Genomic DNA, 17,500 nt, shown 5'->3' with positions numbered 1-17,500 from the left:
TGTTCAGCTGGTGCGCTATTCCCACACCTCCTTCAATGGTGTTACCCTGCTTCGAGCTGCATCCTGTTATAAACTTCATCCCGCTCCACACTTCCTTCATGCTGTTGTTTTGCAACATCTGCTCCAGCTTCCTCCTGTACTGCTCCTTCGCCTCCCTGAGCTGGACTTTTAGTTCCTTCTGCACACACTTAAGCTGCTGCTGATCACCATCCTTAAAGGCCCTCTTCTTCTGGTTCAGAAGTCCCTTGATGTCACTTGTGATCCCGGGCTTGTTGTTTGCATAGCAGCGTACAGTTCTTACTGGAACAACAACGTCCATACAGAAGTTGATGTAGTCAGTAGTGCAGTCAACAACATCCTCAATGTTCCCCCTGTGCGAGCCCTGCAGTACATCCCAGTCTGTGTCCCCGAAGCACTTTCTCAGGATCTGCTCAGCCTCAGGAGACCACTTCCTGAAAGAGCGTGTGGTTGTTGGTAGTCTCCTCACTCTTGGTTTATAGTGAGGCTGAAGCAGAATAAGGTTGTGGTCTGCTTTCCCCAGTGCAGGCAGTGGGGTGGCTCTGTATGCGTCCTTTATGTTAGCAAAGAGTAAATCGATGGTCTTATTTCCCCTGGTGTTAAATCCACATACTGGGAGAAAGCATGTAGTGTTGTATCAAGAGTAACATGATTAAAGTCCCCAGAGATTAACACCATCGCCTTGGGGTGTTGCGTTTGTATCCTAGCAACAGCAGAGTGGGTGACATCATACTACTTCCGCGTGGGCGCGTGGGGGGATGTAAACAATGAGAACAATGGCGTGTCCAAACTCTCTGGGCAAGTAATAGGGACGCAAACTTATAGCCAGAAGTTCGATGTCCCTGCAGCAGTTGGAGATTTTTTTGCTCACATGCCCAGGATTACACCACCTCGTGTTCACAAATGGCGAGTCCTCCCCCTTTCCGCTTCCCGCAGGCTTTAGTGTCTCTGTCCACCCTGACCATGCTGAAGCTGGGTAGCTCCATGTTAGCATCTGGAATGCTATACGTTAGTCAAGTTTCACAGAAGCACAATAAACTGCACTCTCTGTAGATTTTATCATTTTTCACCAGCGCAGCCAGCTCGTTGATCTTGTTCGGTAACGAGTTCACGTTTCCCATGATAACAGAAGGTACAGAAGGTTGATATCACCACTTCTTCTCTAGCCGCTTAGCCTTTAGCTTAGCTCCGGCTCTGCAGCCGTGATACCGCCTCCTCACCTCGTCAGGTAAATAGGGAACCACGGCATCGGGGACTTGTTCAGAGCAAGAAGTTTGTGTCTCGATTAAACGAGTTTTGGCTTGTAGAAATCCATATCCATAGGATAGATAATCAGATGCACACACAAAAGCACACAAAAGAAAAGAAAAGAAAAAACACGGAAGAAAAAAGTAAGGCACGCACGGAGCTGCTGGAAAAGGCTGCCACTCGCTGCGGCGCCGGAAGTTGAACCTCCTTGACCGTACACGTCCAATCAGATCACACTGTTATAACAGCAGTCCGAGGAGACGGATGCAAAATGCAGAACCTCTTCAACAGAAACAAAGAAAAGAAACAGATCTCTAAACAGAACAGAGGGAGAATTGTAGAGGGAGAACAGCAAACACAGAAAGACTTAAATGAGACGAGACAGTCGAAGAAGGAAATGCAGCAAACGACAGAAGAAGAAGTTCAAACAGCTGGGAACTCTGGGTAAGAGTGTGCTCTGGTGGTCTGGAGGATTGTCTGCAGTGGCCAGGACACATGTTAATGCCAGGAGTGAACAGGGGTTTAGAAAGGGAAGAAAATGTGTGAGATAATGAGATAAGTGTGAGACAATAAGTTTGAGATCATAAGTATAAGATAATGGGATAAATGAGAAGTGTGAGATAAGTTTGAGATAATGAGATATGTGAGAGATAATAAGTGTGAGATAACGAGATACGGTTGAGATAAAAAGAGGTAGAGAAACGTTTGAGATAAGTGTGAGATAAGATCTCAAATAAGTTTGAGATAATGAGAGATAATGAGATAGGTTTGAGATATGTGTAAGATAATGAGATAATGTGTGAGATAATGAGATAAGTGTGAGAAGTGGGAGATAATGAGATAATATGTGTGAGATAATGAGATAAGTGTGAGATAATGTGTGAGATAATGAGATAAGTGGGAGATAAGTGGGAGATAATGAGATAAGTGGGAGATAAGTGGGAGATAATGAAATAAGATTGAGATAATAAGAGATAATAAGAAAAGTTTGAGATAAGTGTGAGATAAAAAGTGATAGTGAAACATTTGAGATAATAAGTGTGTGAAATCATTGCTCGAGTGTTAATGAATTAATAAAACAAACGTGTGTGTGTGTGAGTGTGTGTGTGTGTGTGTGTGTGTGAGACAGAGGGTAAAAAACTAGTGATTAATCTCAGGAATCAGAGGCTGTGATTAGCGCATAGCTCAGTGTCTTAAGATTTATTAGTTACTAAATCGGTATACATAATCAACAGGCAGCACACACACACACACACACTTCCTTGACTCTTCATGCTCCTCTTTACTTCTGTTAATGAGGCACAATCAAGATGCTCGCTGAGGCCTGAAGCTAATGATTAGCAGTGAAGATATTAGCATAGCATCAGTGTGAATTTGGATGCTAATGCTAATGCAGCTGTGATTAAAATGCAGACGGGATAAAAATCTCAAAAACAACAGACAACACAGCAATGAAACGTCTGGAAATTCGGTTCCTGCTACTGACATATATATTTGTTGGGAAACACCTGTTATAATAATGACATATCTACACACACACACACACACGTCTCCAGCTGCTGCTGATCTAAATACAGAGTGTGTGGGATGAGGAGGATAATGATGGGCCAAACGCAGCTTCGACTGGCAGGAGAACAACTGATTCCCTCTGACTGAGTTACACTCACACACATCACCATCGGCTAATCTGTAGATTCGTCCATGTGGTCATTTAACACGAAATAAAATCTGATCAGAGTGCGGCTTATTACTGATATCCAAACAATAACCAACAAATTAAACTGACCATCATCCAGCAGCTCATACCGAAACACACGAGCAGTAAAACCGACCGGTCGAATCTCCTGAAGCACAGTCCACTTTAACGTCAATGTTTCATTTCCTGCCATGAATTCTGGACTGTGATTGGTCAGAAGACAGCCACGAAGCTGCGTTCTAATACGTTACCGTTTCTATAGACCCTTTTTGTGGCTACATCACAGCACTAGCTGAAAGAAAAACTGGAAAAACCAGTACAGAGTCCAGCTACACAAGGAACACAAATGTCATCTTGTGTTGTGTGACAGAATCGACGGAGCTCCAATATGAAGTTTTATCGCATACCTGCTGCGATAAAATCTGTGATAAAATGCAATAAAACGAGCACACTGGACAGAAACGGTCATTAAAAAGGCTTGTGTTTGTAGCGTACACGTCATACCAGATAAGGTTTGATGTGACGATTGTTTGTCATTGGTGTGGTTTATGGTGTGTTTACGTGTCTAAATATTTCTTACGCATGTCCACCTCATCAGAAACTGGGGAACAAGTTCAATGATTTCCCACATAACGTTAACTTTTTAGCGTGTAAGCTAACTGGTAGCTAACGACCGGAGACTAAACAAAGGAAACTGTTTGTGTCATCTCCCTTTCTACTGCTGCCAGAAGCGCTGGGTTTTTCTATCAGATAGGTGTAGATGTCAGGTCACTCAACCAGAGGTCATCCTGTCACGTCGTCCATCCATTGAGTGAGCGTGTACGGGTCGGCCGATCTGGTTCCATCCATTAAAGTAAATGTTTTCAAATAACAGTGATGGTGAGTGACTAAAATAGTGAGATAAATTAATTGTTTAAAGTCATTGTTTAAAAACAAACTAACAAAACTTGATAACTAGCGCTTGTAAAGCAGTCAGGGAAATCTTTCTGCCTCCACCTAAGCTCCACCCACAAAAAACCTCACAGTGTTTGCTAACAGAAAAAGGGTCTACAGCAACAGCTTCACAGTTCACAGGAAAGTGACGCTCAGCATAAAGGGATTTTAACAATCACTGATATGTTTAGGAGATGTTTATGTAGCAAGTATGGAAGGAGTCTCCAGTGTCAGCACCTTGGACATAAGATTTTACGTTATGTTTTTCCTTCAAGAGAGAAAATGAAGAGAGGTGGATGAGGGAATAACTGTTTATAGCTGCTATAACGTAAGTGAGAACAGGAACTAACCTGCTGCATGAGGATTAAACACAACAAGGTACTGAGAAAACAATGATGTCATTCTTTAATAAATGATAAAGTATAAACTGTATGATATAATGAAGTGATTCACAATGTATATACGTATATGCAGATACTGTTCACACACACACACACACACACACACTACCACTTTCCTCCAAAAAACACTTCCACCCTCTTGTTGTTGTTGTTGTTGTTTTTGTTTTTTAACAATGTAGTCTTGATATAATTGAAACCCAGAGCACATCCTTTCCAAGAACCAGTGAGTTTCTCCGAGACCCTTGAGCTCCGTCACTCGGACGTCATCGGTGTATTTATAACCCGGAAGAGAGGCATTGAGACATTAAAATGTGGTCATTAGAGAGCAGCTGTGTGAGCAGAATAGCAGCTCTCCATCTGAACACACATCCTGGACCACTGAGCTGGTGAGGAGACCAATAATAGCATGTTGTTATAGTAAAGCAGCTAATCAAAGGGGTTTTTAGACAGATGTGTGCCAAACCATAAACCAGGTGCATTTGTTAAAGTGGTTTGTCTGACAGAACACAGATCTCTCACTGGACTCGCAATTCTCCATCAAACACAATTAAACATTAACATTCTTCATCAAACACCAACACTCATCACCAAATACCACCACTCTCCATTAAACACCACCAAACACCACCACTCTCCATTAAACACCACCAAACCCCAACATTTTTCATCAAACACCAACACTCATTACCAAACACCACCACTCTCCATTAAACACCACCAAACCCCAACATTTTTCATCAAACACCAACACTCATTACCAAACACCACCACTCTCCATTAAACACCACCAAACCCCAACATTTTTCATCAAACACCAACACTCATTACCAAATACTTCCACTCTCCATGACACACCACCAAACACCAACATCCGCCATCAAACATCAACATTCACCATCAAACAGCATTAAACACCACCAAACACCAACATTCTCCTTTAAACACCAACACTCTCCACCAAACACCACCATTCTCCATCAAAAAACAACATTCACCATCAAACACCAACCATTAAACACCCAGACTCGCAATTCTCCATCAAACACAATTAAACATTAACATTCACCATCAAACACCAACACTCATCACCAAACACCAACACTCTCCATTAAACACCAACATACATTAAGAGCATTTGGCAGATGTCCTTATATAGAGCCACTTATTCTATACGCATTTCATTTACACACCTGAACAGTTGATGGGTATGGGCCTTGCTCAGGGGCCCAGGAGTAGCAGCTCGGTAGTGCAGCTCCCATCCATCAAACCTCAACATCCTCCATTAAACACCAATATCCTCAAACACCAATACATTCCACCAAATGCCACCAAACACCAACATTCTGTATAAAACACCAACATCCTCCATCATAAGTCACCAAACACCAACATTCTGTATAAAACACCAACATCCTCCATCATAAGTCACCAAACACCAACATTCTGTATAAAACACCAACATCCTCCATCATAAGTCACCAAACACCAACATTCTGTATAAAACACCAACATCCTCCATCATAAGTCACCAAACACCAACATTCTGTATAAAACACCAACATCCTCCATCATAAGTCACCAAACACCAACATTCTGTATAAAACACCAACATCCTCCATCATAAGTCACCAAACACCAACATTCTGTATAAAACACCAACATCCTCCATCATAAGTCACCAAACACCAACATTCTGTATAAAACACAAACATCCTCCATCATAAGTCACCAAACACCAAAAGTCTCAAAATTTTTCTCCATGCTCTCTGACCCTGCTTGGTTTTGGGTTCAGTTAGTGGGTCTGGTGAGAAATGTCTACTCCAGACCTTCGTATGATTATAGTAATGCTGAACTGCTCTCGAGGTAGGTCACTCTGAGCTGTGGAAGGTTAATGCAGCTACATTTTGAAAAGCAACACAGCAGTGCTCGTGATATTTCTTCAAAATGTTCATTCTGAAATAGCTCAGGAAGATAAACTGATAACTGAAGCACTCATGAGGAACCTGAGGATGTGTTCATAAAGTCAGGAGCACTCTAACATCAGCACTTCAAGATCACATGATTGTCTGAGAACACTCTCACTGGCTCCAATCGGAATTATAATGTTTGTTTCCTGTTATGCATTCTCTCTCTCTCTCTCTCTCTCTCTCTCTCTCTCTCTCTATCTATCTATCTATCTTGGTATAAAGGGTTAATCTGCCTGGAGGAGGCTGAGTGAAGTAGGACACGGATAATAACATTCAATCACGCAGAATCATCATGTGATGCTGAGGAGGAAGGAGGCAGCTGACTGGAACACACACACACACACACACGCACACACACACACACACACACACGCGCACACACACCACGTACACATGACACAATCCTATTACATTCATCACCACTGGAGCTGAGAGACAATGATCTCATACACTCAGACACTCAACCATTCATCAGCCTGCGATAAAAACCTTACACACCTTCAGCTGTGGTGGAGTTCAGAAAAAACACTTTCAAACACCAGCATTCACCATCAAACACCAGCATCCACCCTCAGACCCCAAAATTCACCATCAAACACCAGCATCCACCCTCAGACCCCAAAATTCACCATCAAACACCAGCATCCACCCTCAGACCCCAAAATTCACCATCAAACACCAGCATCCACCCTCAGACCCCAAAATTCACCATCAAACACCATCAATCCAACCTCAGACCCCACAATACACCATCAAACACCAGCATCCACCCTCAGCCCCCAAAATTCACCATCAAACACCAGCATCCACCCTCAGACCCCAAAATTCACCATCACACACCATCAATCCACCCTCAGACCCCAAAATTCACCATCACACTCCAGCATCCACCCTCAGACCCCAAAATTCACCATCAAACACCAGCATCCACCCTCAGACCCCAAAATTCACCATCAAACACCAGCATCCACCCTCAGACCCCAAAATTCACCATCAAACATCAGCATCCACCCTCAGACCCCAAAATTCACCATCAAACACCAGCATCCACCCTCAGACCCCAAAATTCACCATCAAACACCAGCATCCACCCTCAGACCCCAAAATTCACCATCAAACACCAGCATCCACCCTCAGACCCCGACATTCATGACCAAACACCAGCATCCACCCTCAGACATCAACATTCACCACCAAACACCAGCATCCACCCTCAGACACCAACATTCACCACCAAACACCAGCATCCACCCTCAGACATCAACATTCACCACCAAACACCAGCATCCACCCTCAGACACCAACATTCACCACCAAACACCAGCATCCACCCTCAGACATCAACATTCACCACCAAACACCAGCATCCACCCTCAGACACCAACATTCACCACCAAACACCAGCATCCACCCTCAGACATCAACATTCACCACCAAACACCAGCATCCACCCTCAGACACCAACATTCACCACCAAACACCAGCATCCATCCTCAGACATCAACATTCACCACCAAACACCAGCATCCACCCTCAGACATCAACATTCACCACCAAACACCAGCATCCACCCTCAGACCCCAACATTCACCACCAAACACCAGCATCCACCCTCAGACCCCGACATTCACGACCAAACACCAGCATCCACCCTCAGACCCCGACATTCACGACCAAACACCAGCATCCACCCTCAGACCCCGACATTCACGACCAAACACCAGCATCCACCCTCAGACATCAACATTCACCACCAAACACCAGCATCCACCCTCAGACACCAACATTCACCACCAAACACCAGCATCCACCCTCAGACATCAACATTCACCACCAAACACCAGCATCCACCCTCAGACACCAACATTCACCACCAAACACCAGCATCCACCCTCAGACCCCAACATTCACCACCAAACATCAGCATCCACCCTCAGACACCAACATTCACCACCAAACACCAGCATCCACCCTCAGACATCAACATTCACCACCAAACACCAGCATCCACCCTCAGACATCAACATTCACCACCAAACACCAGCATCCACCCTCAGACACCAACATTCACCACCAAACACCAACATCCACCCCCAGACATCAACATTCACCACCAAACACCAGCATCCACCCTCAGACACCAACATTCACCACCAAACACCAGCATCCACCCTCAGACACCAACATTCACCACCAAACACCAGCATCCACCCTCAGACATCAACATTCACCACCAAACACCAGCATCCACCCTCAGACATCAACATTCACCACCAAACACCAGCATCCACCCTCAGACATCAACATTCACCACCAAACACCAGCATCCACCCTCAGACACCAACATTCACCACCAAACACCAACATCCACCCCCAGACATCAACATTCACCACCAAACACCAGCATCCACCCTCAGACACCAACATTCACCACCAAACACCAGCATCCACCCTCAGACACCGATATTCACCATCAAACACCAGCATCCACCCTCAGACACCGACATTCACCACCAAACATCAGCATCCACCCTCAGACATCAACATTCACCACCAAACACCAGCATCCACCCTCAGACACAGACATTCACCACCAAACATCAGCATCCACCCTCGGACACCGATATTCACCATCAAACACCAGCATCCACCCTCAGACATCAACATTCACCACCAAACACCAGCATCCACCCACAGACACTGACATTCACCATCAAACACCAGCATCCACCCTCAGACCCCAAAATTCACGATCAAACACCAGCATCCACCCACAGACATCAACATTCACCACCAAACACCAGCATCCACCCTCAGACACAGACATTCACCACCAAACATCAGCATCCACCCTCGGACACCGATATTCACCATCAAACACCAGCATCCACCCTCAGACATCAACATTCACCACCAAACACCAGCATCCACCCACAGACACTGACATTCACCACCAAACACCAGCATCCACCCACAGACACTGACATTCACCATCAAACACCAGCATCCACCCTCAGACCCCAAAATTCACCATCAAACACCAGCATCCACCCACAGACACTGACATTCACCACCAAACACCAGCATCCACCCTCAGACCCCAAAATTCACCATCAAACACCAGCATCCACCCACAGACACTGACATTCACCATCAAACACCAGCAGCCACCCTCAAACACCAACAATCAACATCATACCCTCTATTAGATGCCATTAAACTGAAACATTCTCTATGAAGCATCTAGTTCAACAAACACTATAGACATCAGCATTCTGAGTCCAATAGTGAATGTTGGTGAGGGTGATGATGAATGAAAGAAAAAAACAGAACTAGCTTTTGTTTGTCACAAATACATTACAGCACAGTGAAATTCTTTCTTCGCATATCCCAGCCATGGAGGGTGGGGTCAGAGTGCAGAGTCAGCCATGATATACACTATATTGCCAAAAGTATTCGCTCACCTGCCTTGACTCGCATATGAACTTAAGTGACATCCCATTCCTAATCCATAGGGTTCAATATGACGTCGGTCCACCCTTTGCAGCTATAACAGCTTCAACTCTTCTGGGAAGGCTGTCCACAAGGTTTAGGAGTGTGTTTATGGGAATTTTTGACCATTCTTCCAGAAGCGCATTTGTGAGGTCACACACTGATGTTGGACGAGAAGGCCTGGCTCTCAGTCTCCGCTCTAATTCATCCCAAAGGTGTTCTATCGGGTTGAGGTCAGGACTCTGTGCAGGCCAGTCAAGTTCCTCCACACCAGACTCTGTCATCCATGTCTTTATAGACCTTGCTTTGTGCACTGGTGCACAGTCATGTTGGAAGAGGAAGGGGCCAGCTCCAAACTGTTCCCACAAAGTTGGGAGCATGGAATTGTCCAAAATGTCTTGGTATGCTGAAGCATTCAGAGTTCCTTTTACTGGAACTAAGGGGCCAAGCCCAGCTCCTGAAAAACAACCCCACACCATAATCCCCCCTCCACCAAACTTTACACTTGGCACAATGCAGTCAGATAAGTACCGTTCTCCTGGCAACCGCCAAACCCAGACTCGTCCATCAGATTGCCAGATGGAGAAGCGCGATTCGTCACTCCAGAGAACGTGTCTCCACTACTCTAGAGTCCAGTGGCGGCGTGCTTTACACCACTGCATCCGACGCTTTGCATTGCACTTGGTGATGTATGGCTTGGATGCAGCTGCTCGGCCATGGAAACCCATTCCATGAAGCTCTCTACACACTGTTCTTGAGCTCATCTGAAGGCCACATGAAGTTTGGAGGTCTGTAGCGATGGACTCTGCAGAAAGTTGGCGACCTCTTCGCACTATGCGCCTCAGCATCCGCTGACCCCGCTCCGTCAGTTTACGTGGCCTACCACTTGGTGGCTGAGTTGCTGTCGTTCCCAAACACTTCCACGTTCTTATAATACAGCTGACAGTTGACTGTGGAATATTTAAGAGCGAGGAAATTTCACGACTGGATTTGTTGCACAGGTGACATCCTATCACAGTTCCACGCTGGAATTCACTGAGCTCCTGAGAGCGACCCATTCTTTCACAAATGTTTGTAAAAACAGTCTGCATGCCTAGGTGCTTGATTTTATACACCTGTGGCCATGGAAGTGATTGGAACACCTGATTCTGATTATTTGGATGGGTGAGCGAATACTTTTGGCAATGTAGTGTAGCAACCCTGGAGCAGAGAGGATTAAAGGCTTTGCTCAAGGGCCCAACAGTGGCAACTTGGCAGTGCTGGGGCTTAAACCCCTGATCTTCTGGTCAACAACCCAGAGCCTTAACCACTTGAGCAACCACTGCCTGATGGTGTGTGATGGTGAATGTTGGTGTGTGTGATGGTGAATGTTGGGGTGTGTGTGTGATGGTGAATGTTGGTGTGTGTGTGATGGTGAATGTTGGTGTGTGTGTGATGGTGAATGTTGGGGTGTGTGTGATGGTGAATGTTGGGGTGTGTGATGGTGAATGTTGGGGTGTGTGTGATGGTGAATGTTGGTGTGTGTGATGGTGAATGTTGGGCTGTGATGGTGAATGTTGGGCTGTGATGGTGAATGTTGGGGTGTGTGTGATGGTGAATGTTGGGGTGTGTGTGATGGTGAATGTTGGGGTGTGTGATGGTGAATGTTGGGGTGTGTGTGATGGTGAATGTTGGGCTGTGATGGTGAATGTTGGGCTGTGATGGTGAATGTTGGGGTGTGTGTGTGATGGTGAATGTTGGGCTGTGATGGTGAATGTTGGGGTGTGTGTGATGGTGAATGTTGGTGTGTGTGATGGTGAATGTTGGGGTGTGTGTGTGATGGTGAATGTTGGTGTGTGTGTGATGGTGAATGTTGGGGTGTGTGTGATGGTGAATGTTGGGCTGTGATGGTGAATGTTGGGGTGTGTGTGATGGTGAATGTTGGTGTGTGTGATGGTGAATGTTGGGGTGTGTGTGTGATGGTGAATGTTGGTGTGTGTGTGATGGTGAATGTTGGGGTGTGTGTGTGATGGTGAATGTTGGGGTGTGTGTGATGGTGAATGTTGGTGTGTGTGATGGTGAATGTTGGGGTGTGTGTGATGGTGAATGTTGGTGTGTGTGATGGTGAATGTTGGGCTGTGATGGTGAATGTTGGGCTGTGATGGTGAATGTTGGGGTGTGTGTGATGGTGAATGTTGGGGTGTGTGTGATGGTGAATGTTGGGGTGTGTGATGGTGAATGTTGGGGTGTGTGTGATGGTGAATGTTGGGCTGTGATGGTGAATGTTGGGGTGTGTGTGATGGTGAATGTTGGTGTGTGTGTGATGGTGAATGTTGGGCTGTGATGGTGAATGTTGGGGTGTGTGTGATGGTGAATGTTGGGGTGTGTGTGATGGTGAATGTTGGTGTGTGTGTGATGGTGAATGTTGGGCTGTGATGGTGAATGTTGGGGTGTGTGTGATGGTGAATGTTGGTGTGTGTGTGATGGTGAATGTTGGGCTGTGATGGTGAATTTTGGAGTGTCTTGTGGTGATGTTTAATGAAGGCTGTCAGTGTGGTGTTTGTGTTTTGTGATACTGTTAGATGTTTCAGTCATGTTGGATGACCAGTCCCTGATTAGTAACAGCTGCTGTCCCCTGTGACCATGGTGATGCTCGCACTGCCCAAGCTAATGTCTTTATTAAAGATTTACTGGCCATTAGCCAAAGATCAGGTAGATTTCTTAAGAGAACATCATTCTCTTTCTGTCTCTGTCTCTCTGTCTCTGTCTCTCTGTCTCTGTCTCTCTCTCTCTCACACACACACACACACACACACTCTCTCACACCCTTAACTCCAAGACTGACGTCACTCTATTAGAGTGAAATCTCCTGCATTTTCAAAGTGTGTCATGGTGTCTGTGTGTTTAACATTAAATCTGCACTCAGATGATCACAGAGATGAGAAATAGGCTAAATGATGGCTGCAGGGTGGAGCTGCTGGAAGAGGAGAAGGAGTGTGGGGAGAGAGAGAGAGAGAGAAATCTGAAAAGAAAGTGGCCTCGTTCGCTGATCCACATTCACTGCAATGAGATAAAATACAAGTGAGTGTCAAACGGTGTTAAAGGCGCTCTCTCTCTCTCTCTGTTGCTTTTTCCCCTGCTCTTCCTCCTTTTTATCATCTTCTAGCTCTATACTCACCAGTTTAACAGGAGTGGTGTACCTAATAAACTGTTTCCGGTTTCTGGTTTGTATTTTATTTTTATTATTATTATTATTATTACTGAATATTTGGTGTATGTTATATAAGTATAGTATTTGTATATATACTATTTTTTGATACCTATTTAAATGAAGTATTATGAATTTGGTTACGATTATTTTATTTTTAAATAATAGTTTTATTATAATAATTATAATAAGTAATAATTATATATAGTTTATTTTTTCTCATTTATCCTTCACAGGTGAGAAATTTTATTTATTTATTGATTGATTGATTGATTGATTTATGAAATCTGATGGAGGTCTAATGGAGACCTGATGGAGATCTAATGAAGATCTGATGAAAGTCTATTGGAGGTCTGATGGAGATCTAATGGAGATCTGATGAAGGTCTAATGGAGGTCTGATGGAGGTCTGATACAGGTCTAATAGAAATCTGTTGAAGGTCTAGTGGAGATATGATGGAGGTCGAATGGGGATCTGATGGAGGTCTGATGGATATCTGATGGAGGTCTAATGGGGATCTGATGGAGGTCTAATGAACATCTGATGGAGGTCTAATGGGGATCTGATGGAGGTCTAATGGAGATACAATGAAGGTCTAATGGACATGTGATGGAGGTCTAATGGGGATGTAATGGAGGTCTAATTGAGATGTGATGGAGGTCTAATTAAGATGTGATGAAGGTCTAAAGGAGATGTGATGAAGGTCTAATGGAGATGTGATGGAGATCTAATGGAGATGTAATGGATGTCCAATGGAGATGTGATGGAGGTCTAATAGAGATGTGATGGAGGTATAATGAAGATGTGATGAAGGTCTAAAGGAGATGTGATGAAGGTCTAATGGAGATGTGATGGAGATCTAATGGAGATGTAATGGATGTCTAATGGAGATGTGATGGAGGTCTAATGGAGATGACATGGAAGTCTAATGGAGATGACATGGAAGTCTAATGGAGATGTGATGGAGGTCTAATGGAGATGTGATGGAGGTCTAATGGAGATGTGATGGAGGTCTAATGGAGATGACATGGAAGTCTAATGGAGATGACATGGAAGTCTAATGGAGATGTGATGGAGGTCTAATGGAGATGTGATGGAGGTCTAATGGAGATGTGATGGAGGTCTAATGGAGATGTGATGGAGGTCTAATGGAGATGACATGGAAGTCTAATGGAGATGACATGGAAGTCTAATGGAGATGTGATGGAGGTCTAATGGAGATGTGATGGAGGTCTAATGGAGATGTGATGGAGGTCTAATGGAGATGACATGGAAGTCTAATGGAGGTCTAATCTGATGGATAACAAAACCACATGGCCTGGATTTGATGTAAACAGTTCCTGCTCCTGATGTCATGTGTTACTAAAGTTCTATACTATAAATATTTAACATTATTTATATTTTTATATTTAAGTAAATAATCTGCCAGGTTTTGAGTCACACATTTATTAGTAACCACACTGATTATTAATTAATAAACTAAAGCAAAATTGTGAATACTGAAAAATAATCAAAAGAATATTTATAATATATAAATTATGTAAAAGAAATTATAACAGTAGTTACTTATTATAATTAATTATGTCATTACAAATATTACTAATGTTAATATTTTAATTAATAATTATACATAATATATAAAATAAAACATAATAGCTCAAATAAGTATGAAATTTTTAAATAAAATAAAAAATAATTTAAAAAATAATTAAAAGAATTTAAGACATTAATTGCTATTAGCCAATGTGTACTTTAATATTGTTATTATTATTATTATTACAAATAAAAAAAATACTACTGTTAATATTTTAAATAATAAATAATAATATATAATTAAGTATAATAGCTGAAATAAGTAAAATAAAATGAACAAATTAAAAAAAAAATTAAAATAATCAACTGATATTAACCAATCTGTACTCTAATATTATGTTTATAAAAGTGTATTCATAAATATTAAATAACGGACAAATATTATATTATATTTAAATACATTTAATTGATATAAAACAATACATTTAAATAAAATAATAATTAAAGCTAAAAGAGAGAGAGAGTGAGAGTGTGTGTGTGTGTGTGTGTGTGTGTGTGTGCGCTATAACCAGACTGTATTTCTCCTTCGGTGTGGCTGAAGGAGAGCTGAGGGAACCGAACACACACACTGACACACTTTCTCAGCGAGCTCAGAGCCGAGGCGAGGCGTGAGGCGGCAGAGATTTCCTAAAACCATCACGTCTCTGAAGCGGTGGAAATAAAAAGCCTCAGCTGATTTAAACTACGTGTGACGGGATGTAGAGGAGCGTGATGCTGAATTACAGCCAGGAGGAACAGCCCAGACGCTACCACCAGCCGAGTGTGGGGTTACCAGTGTGTGGAGAAAACACACACACACCAGCACATAAAATACACCAGCACATACAGCACTGAGGTTCTACATCATGTACACAGACACACACACACTCCCACTCTCTCTCTCACACCACACATCACACACACTCACACATACACTCCAATCTCTCTCTCACACACACACACACTCCCACTCTCTCTCACACACCACACATCACACACACACACACACAAACTCACACTCTCTCACACATCACACACACACACATACACACACATACAAACTCACACACACACTCCCACTCTCTCTCACACACCACACATTACACACACACACACACACACAAACTCACACTCTCTCACACATCACACACACACACACACACACACATACAAACTCACACACACACTCCCACTCTCTCTCACACACCACACATTACACACACACACACACACACACACAAACTCACACTCTCTCACACATCACACACACACACATACACACACATACAAACTCACACACACACTCCCACTCTCTCTCACACACCACACATTACACACACACATACACTCACACTCACTCTCACACATCACACACACACATACAAACTCACACACACACTCCCACTCTCTCTCTCACACACCACACATACACACTGCTAACATAAGTAGCCATAGTTTCAAAACTGTTTAGCAAACAATAAGAAACTTTCTAATAAGCTTAGCTATTGGATTTAAAATAGCTACACACATACATAGTTAGCCTGATTGTAGCTAGCCTGATGGTAGCTAACTTGATGGTAGCTAGCCTGTTGGAAGCTAGCTTGTTTGCAAACATTACTGCTCATTTTAATTAGTTGTTACAGATACTAGAATAAATTAGCTATAGAAAATAATAGCTAGCATGCTAGCAAAAGTGTTTTTTTTTTCCATTTGGTACATGATACAATCCTTTAGCTAATTTCTAGCTAAATGTACTTTAGCTTCACATTATAATAATAGCATAAGGCACACAAAAGTGTTAACTGAATATAAGCTTGCTAGCAAATGTGGCTACTAGGTTTAGGCAGCGCTATACTATTAATGCTAATTTAAATTGTTTATCTAGCTTACCTTCGAACGTTGATAGCATAGAATACAGAACTTTAGATAACGTGTGCTAGCTTGCTAGCAAACTTGGCTAGCTATATAGAGTGAGAAAGTTAACATTAAAGATTCTAAGCTAGCTAATTATTAGATTGCATAATTCAAATTAGAATGTAATTACACCATCAAACGCAACTTAAGCCCCGCCCTTATTGATCTGGAATGCCTGTGTGTATGTTATGAGTGTGTGTGTGTGTCAGTCGCGTAGCTATGGGTGGGCCTGGGTTGGCCAGGGCCCACCCACCTGTCAGTCAGCCCACCCAGTCAGTTGCTTGCTACAGAAAAGATTGCTTTGACTACAGCGATTGCAGGATGCCTTTATACATGCCTTTGTCCGTATTAGGTTTTTTTGGCACGTCATATACTTCTAGTTATAGTTACTTCTATCATTCAATTTTTGTACTTTCTGTGCAAGAGCTCCCTCCGGTTTCGAGTATGAATGAAATGTCTCTACACTCAAGCCGCCTCTATCCCTCCACACCGAGCACATTTCACAGAGGGTCACCGAAGTTTAGTTCGGTACGTTAAACTAAAATGAAACAGAGCAACTTACTAAAGTTTGTGTCATAAAGACGTTGTGTGCAGCCGGAGGAGAAAGATAATTCCGATGTTCAGGAGCCTTCAATCTCGAGCAGTAAGGAGCTCTGCTAGTGTTCATTCACCTTTTACTCCATCACCAGCAGCACTTTATTCTCCAGCATGTACCTCCGCTACACACCAGTGTAAAAGTAAGCCAATCTACATTTTCCTACTATGTAGTTGTATAGTCATTGTTGTTCATTTCATGTGGTTTGTATGGCTGTTGATCCATATATCGGACAGTTTACATACTGTCCGGTACCGTCCAGCTGATTTGATAATGGTGTGGTGGCGCGTCTGTGGTGTGGCCGCTGTGCTCATGCTGTTCTTATTGTTATGTTCTTAACACTGCTTATAATGACATACAGGCTTATGCTCTGATTAAATGGTGGTTTGCATTCAAGCAGGTGTAGTCGTGTTGGCTTATTTTGATAAAAGATGCATTTTAGGCTAGGCCCATCGAATTTTCTCTGGGCCCACCCAC

At 43.3% G+C, this 17,500-nt stretch overlaps 1 protein-coding gene across 4 annotated transcripts in view; it reads right to left on the bottom strand.

Annotated features, from left to right (window-relative positions):
* ppfia2 (PTPRF interacting protein alpha 2) overlaps positions 1–17,500 on the bottom strand; it is a 143,603-nt gene that overhangs the window by 116,502 nt on the left and 9,601 nt on the right. The window lies entirely within an intron of this gene.

The sequence above is a fragment of the Hemibagrus wyckioides genome, linkage group LG19 (genome assembly GCF_019097595.1).
Source record: "Hemibagrus wyckioides isolate EC202008001 linkage group LG19, SWU_Hwy_1.0, whole genome shotgun sequence".
Lineage (NCBI taxonomy): Eukaryota > Metazoa > Chordata > Actinopteri > Siluriformes > Bagridae > Hemibagrus > Hemibagrus wyckioides.
The sequence above is the reverse complement of the archived record's forward strand: the minus strand, read 5'-3'. Positions and strand labels throughout refer to the sequence as shown.